Source organism: Gobius niger, assembly GCF_951799975.1.
Source record: "Gobius niger genome assembly, chromosome: 1".
Classification (NCBI taxonomy): domain Eukaryota; kingdom Metazoa; phylum Chordata; class Actinopteri; order Gobiiformes; family Gobiidae; genus Gobius; species Gobius niger.
In genome coordinates this window covers 48,397,878-48,403,877 of record NC_136852.1, presented here as the reverse complement: position 1 = coordinate 48,403,877, position 6,000 = coordinate 48,397,878, and positions in this window count along the sequence as shown.

The window sequence follows — 6,000 nt, the reverse complement described above, 5'->3', positions numbered from 1 at the left end:
GGCCTCTGGGGTCAGCTCAACCTGCCAATAGCCGCTGCGAAGGTCCAGGGAGCTGAACCAAGATGAGCCTGAGATGTAGTCCAGGGCATCATCGATGCGGGGCAGGGGGTACGAATCTTTGCGGGTAATGTCATTAAGTCGGCGGAAGTCCACACAGAAACGCCATGTGCCATCTTTCTTCCGAACGAGCACCACAGGAGCTGCCCAAGGGCTGTTGGAGGGCTCAATGATGCCCGCCCGCACCATCTCTTCGATCTTTTCCTGTGCTTCCAACCGTTTGGCGAGGGGTAGGCGGCGTGGGCGAAGGCGTATGGGACGGGCCTCGCCGGTGTCTATGTCATGAAGGACAAGGTTGGTGTGGGTGCAGTCCTCATCTTTGGCAGCAAAAACATCAGCAAACAAGTCTAACAGCGATTTTAGTTGATGCTGCTGTTCAGAATCCAGGCCTTGGCAGCTCCGTGTAAAGAGGTCAGCAATGGCTTCGCTGGTCTCTGGCGACGGTGGCTTCCTCTGTGGCGCTGGTTGCACCCCCGACGGCGGCTCTCTCTCCGGCGCTGGCGACGGCTGCACCCCCGACGGCGGCTCTCTCTGCGGCGCTGGCGACGGCTGCACCCCCGACGGCGGCTCTCTCTGCGGCGCTGGCGACGGCTGCACCCCCGACGGCGGCTCTCTCTGCGGCGCTGGCGACGGCTGCACCCCCGACGGCGGCTCTCTCTGCGGCGCTGGCGACAGCTGCACCCCCAACGGCGGCTCTCTCTGCGGCGCTGGCGACGGCTGCACCCCCGATGGCGGTTCTCTCTGCGGCGCTGGCTGCACCCCCGACGGTGGCTCTCTCTGCGGCGCTGGCGACGGCTGCACCCCCGATGGCGGTTCTCTCTGCGGCGCTGGCGACGGCTGCACCCCCGACGGTGGCTCTCTCTGCGGCGCTGGCGACGGCTGCACCCCCGATGGCGGTTCTCTCTGCGGCGCTGGCGACGGCTGCACCCCCGACGGTGGCTCTCTCTGCGGCGCTGGCGACGGCTGCACCCCCGATGGCGGTTCTCTCTGCGGCGCTGGCTGCACCCCCGACAGTGGCTCTCTCTGCGGCGCTGGCGCTGGCTGCACCCCCGACGGCGGCTCTCTCTGCGGCGCTGGCGACGGCTGCACCCCCGACGGAAGCGCTCTCCTGGGCTTCAAAACTCTGCATGCCCCGGCATCACAAGACTGATGCAGAGTTATACTTTCTGTACCCAGGTGTAGCCTTGCTTTGGACACATCCACCACAGCGCCCCAGTTGGACAACAGGTCAAGTCCAACAATACAGGGATCTTGGATGTTAGCTAGCCAAAACTGGTGCTGTACCTGCCGGCGGCCCACGGAAACCTGCAGAGTTCTAGTTCCCAACATCTTGGCCCGCTCCCCTGTGACAGTTGTAATGTTCTGCTTGGTGGGGGTCCACTCTTTGGGACTCCTGCCACCACTGGAGCTTGGTAGGGTTCCTGGTTTGATTAGGGAGATGGTAGAACCAGTGTCCACCAGAGCACGACATGCGGTTCCTTCCATGACGCAGTCCAAATAAAGTCCGTGCGCGCGCCCCAAGCGACCGAGACGCATCATTGATGTGCTGGGGGCAATAGTGACTTCATTGGATGGTAGCTCCCCCTCGTTGCCATCCCGTGTTAGTTTAAATCTGGCTGCTCACTTCGAGGCGTTGGTGCCGGACAATAGCGAGCAATATGGCCAGGAGCTCCGCATCTGTAACACTCACCGTCACCTCTCCTTGATCGGCGTCGTTGTGGGGTGGTTGTCGTGCGCCTTGTCTCCTTATCAGCATCATCGCTATCCTCATCTTTCGCCTGATTGACACGAATGTGGTCACTGCGACGATAAACCTCCGGACAAAGGACATGCTCCACCCGCTCCGCCTCGATCAGTGCTGCCTCAAGTGTGGCGGGAGAGAACAAACGCATGTGCTCCCGCAGGCGTCCTGGTTGTAGCCCGCGGAGAAATGCCTGGACCGTAAGCTCTTCCTGGACACTCTCGTTGAAATCGGGATGACCGCGACGTGTATAACTGCGGAGGTCGGCGGCGTAGGTCCCCAGGCTTTCTCCCAGCTCTCTACGGCGCTTTGCAAGCCGATCTCTGGCATCATCCACGAAGAGGTGACGGTCAAATCGGCGCTGGATAGCACCCTTCAGCTTCGGCCAATCACGGAGCTCCGCAGGCCGTAGATCAGTCAGGATCTGTAAAGCTCGGCCCTCCAACGAAAGCGCAACATGTCCCGCTGTTTCGACAGCGGACCACCCATTAATTTGCGCCGCTAGTTGGACCTGCAGTAAGTAGGTGTCGGCCGGTTCCTCCCCGTTGTAGCGGTGGAGTTTAATCATGGACTGCCGCTGCTGCTGAGGCCGCTCTGCTGGTAAGTTGTCCGCCACTCCTCTAGCAGCTAACATTCGCTGCGCGTGACGCTCCAGAGTGTCTTCTACGTGGAGTCGGGTTCTCTCTGTCCGGTCCATTTGGGGCGGTTTTGACGGGTTAGCTTGTTGCATTTCTCGCTGTGAAGGTCGGGCCCTGGCTCCGGCGGCTTCCTCCGTGAACTGCTCACGCCTCAGCGCGGCATTCTCCGCGAAGGCGCCACGTCTCTCTCCTCGGTCTTGGTTAGCAAACAGCTGCCTGTCTTCCCGCTGTTGTAAGGCGTGGAGGGGTACACTTTCTCCTTCGCTCTTGAAATACTCTTCGGGTTCTTCTTTCATCAGCGCTTCCAACTGAGAAATCATGGTTTTAAAGTTTTCACTTGACATTTCGTCAATCCCACTTCTGACACCAGTGTGACGAATGTCAAGGAGGCAAGCGTAGTTTCGACTGCTTTTTATTTTGAACAACCAGTCAAGTGCACAGAACAGGCTTGTTTTTCGGAACATGTACCTCCCTCATGGTACTACTACCACCTGAACAACATACCACTTCCCGGCATGCACCAGTGCAGCCAACGTTACAATATGATTGGCTGGGGCTACGTGCAGACGCATGAGACTCTTTTTTTTTTTTTTTTCCGTATCGCCCAATAAACGACTATGGACGATCGTAAACCACACCTCTCCTACGAGAAAATGAATTGGTGGTCCCCAGACTAAATATCACTTGTGATTTTAGTCTGGTGTTAGCCAGGCTACAGAGCAAAGGCGGTATGGCCTTTATTCAGAGGACAGCACGTTTACACATTCCGGCAAAGCATTTCTCTTGTGAATCATTAACTGACTAAATCGTTGCCTTGCTGTCTAGTAGCTATTTGTATGGCTTCCCTAAGCTACAGCCAGGTTGACTGGTTCAAACCAAACACTGAATATTACAGACATGAGTGTTGGTTAACATTATGACTAGGCATTGAGATACAGTCACAAACACTGACTGTATCCTTCTGATCACAATGGCACCTAGTCCTGTCAGAGGGCAGGGAAATTAATGAAGATTTAATCTAAATCACAAATCTAAATCAGTTTATAATCAACAAGTTTACAGCCAGAAACTGCACCGTCTTGGAGTTTGGAGCTTGTGTGTTAAATGAGAGAAACAGCCATTTTTGCTCATACTTTATGTATGTCTCATGTCTCATGTAAAGCGCTTTGTGACTATATGTCTGTGAAAGGCGCTATATAAATAAAGATCTTCTTCTTCTACTTTATGTAGATAGCCAAGCCAACATGTTTTGACCACCCAGTCTTCATCAGGGTTTATTCATCAAACATCATGAAGACCAGATGACGGAAACATGTTGTCATCCAAATAAAGGCCTTTTACCTACTTCCTCGTGTCTGGGTTTGCTGCTTTTGAGCATTTGTTACCGTTTGAGCTGACGTCCTGACTCTCCCCAGCGCACCTTCGATGTAACCCAATTTACTTTTGTTAAAAACAACAACAACAAAAAAAGGAATACAGTATGTACAGATCATAAATATTGAGCCCAAAACTGTATCGTTTAGCTGATATTTATTGAACAAAAAGTCAAGTGGCTCCATGGTAGAGTTGGCCCACAAATCTGGCCTGTCCTTGGGCTCAACACTAGATATACATTTCAAAAGCATATTAATGAAAATAATGATGAAGTACAATATTTCTTGCAAAAACGGCATCCCTCCCTCCACAACAGTGTGTTAGATTTATGTACCAATGACTACGCAGTGAACTGAGTTGTTTGACGGCTCTTTTCTCTACTTTTTGTACTGTTTCAGACTCAGGTGCGGATCTCAAGGTCATTTGGTCACATTTTATTGCCATAGCAGTTAGCAGAGCTTGTTGTGCAGTTGCCGCCTGTTGGGGCCAGCGCTATCAAAAAATCATTGAATAAAGATACACCCTTAACGGAACAGGACGCCGTTTTTCCATACTGAGATATGTTCTTACCTGAGCTTAGACGAGTTGATGCGTACCTGTCTGGTTTTTGTGCGTGCGCTCAGTCACACAAAAAGACCAAAGATGTTGTTAGCATTTAGCCTCCCCCAGCATATTCTTGTGGCTCCAAACTGGGGTGAAGTTAGAAGCGACCAAGCTCTTCCAAGTTTTCCCTATTTAAATACAGTTACATGAAATGTTACACGATCCAAGTCTAGCTACACAAAATTAAACATGTCGAAGAGCTTGGTCGCTTCTAACTTCACTCCAATTTGTAGCTATTGGAATATGCTGGGAGAGGCTAAATGCTAACAACATCTTTGGTCTATTTGCATGACTGAGCACAAAGACAATTACGCATCAACTCGTCTAAGCTCAGGTAAAAACATATCTCAGTATGGAAAAACGGTGGCCTGTTCCTTTAAGTGATCACAGAGCTGTAACTATTAATATACAACTTTACATGGTGTTGGTGTTGGAGACATGAAAGATAGTGATCAGCATTTTTTTTGTCATTGGTAAGTAGGGAAGTACATACTGTACATATGATAGCGGTGACCTGGCTAAATCGAAACGGACATATGAAGAAAAAGTTATTTTGTATAACAACAATCAAGGTGACTGTGCAGCTGTCTGAGTAATGTATAGATCAGTCCCTTTGTCTACCACAACATCCTTTGTACCACATTTGAGGAAGCTTACAGACATAAGGCACTGCCATTACTGTTTTTTCATAGATATATTCCAATGACTCAAGAACCATTGAAAATAATGTTCAATGAAGGTTCTTGAGTCATCTTCTGTACTTTGAAGTTGAAGTGTAAAACGGAAGTGTAAGTCTGCGGGCTGAGCTTAAACTTATGTGTTGCTGACTAAGCTTTTTGGATGAAAGGCGAAACATCCTACACTTCAACTACAGAGTACAGAAGATGACTCAAGAACCTTCAGATGGACAACTCCTGTACGACTGAGAGCCTTCACAGACTTCCAATATTATGCATTTTTTGCTGTTGTTAAAATGCACTCTGATGATGAAATTATTATATTAACAAATGCATTTTATGTCATTTTTACCTATTTAAATGTTAACAATTTTAGTGCATTGAGCACTTTTGATTTTGTAAAAGAATACATTTTTTGGATCTTTGACTTCTGTGAATTTTATTTTCAGACCTTTTTTTTCGCCGCCCAGGCCGAGCGTGTCACAGTTGCACATTTTGAAGTTCGATATATTGAGGCAGGAAAATATTGCGATAAATGACATTGACTTTAAAAATACTATACTTTCAACTCTAAAGCAGAAATAACAGTAAAACCTGTGTTCTAAAAATGCATCATCATATCCTAAAATACCACACAAGCACAACAAACATGAAATATGATATATGTGACCCAATTTGCTTTGGTTAAAAATCGAAGTTTTACAAAGAAAAAAAAAGAAAGAAAAAGGTTGATAAATGTACATAAATTTTGAGCCCAAAAATGTATCGTTAAGCTGATATTTATTGAACAAAAAGATGATATAGTGATTATCGTGACAGCCCAGTCTGTCTGGTGAATCCAATCACTGCCAAATACTGATGAGGCACAATATTTGTCCATTTTCTTGGAGATTTCTTACAAAAACTGTAT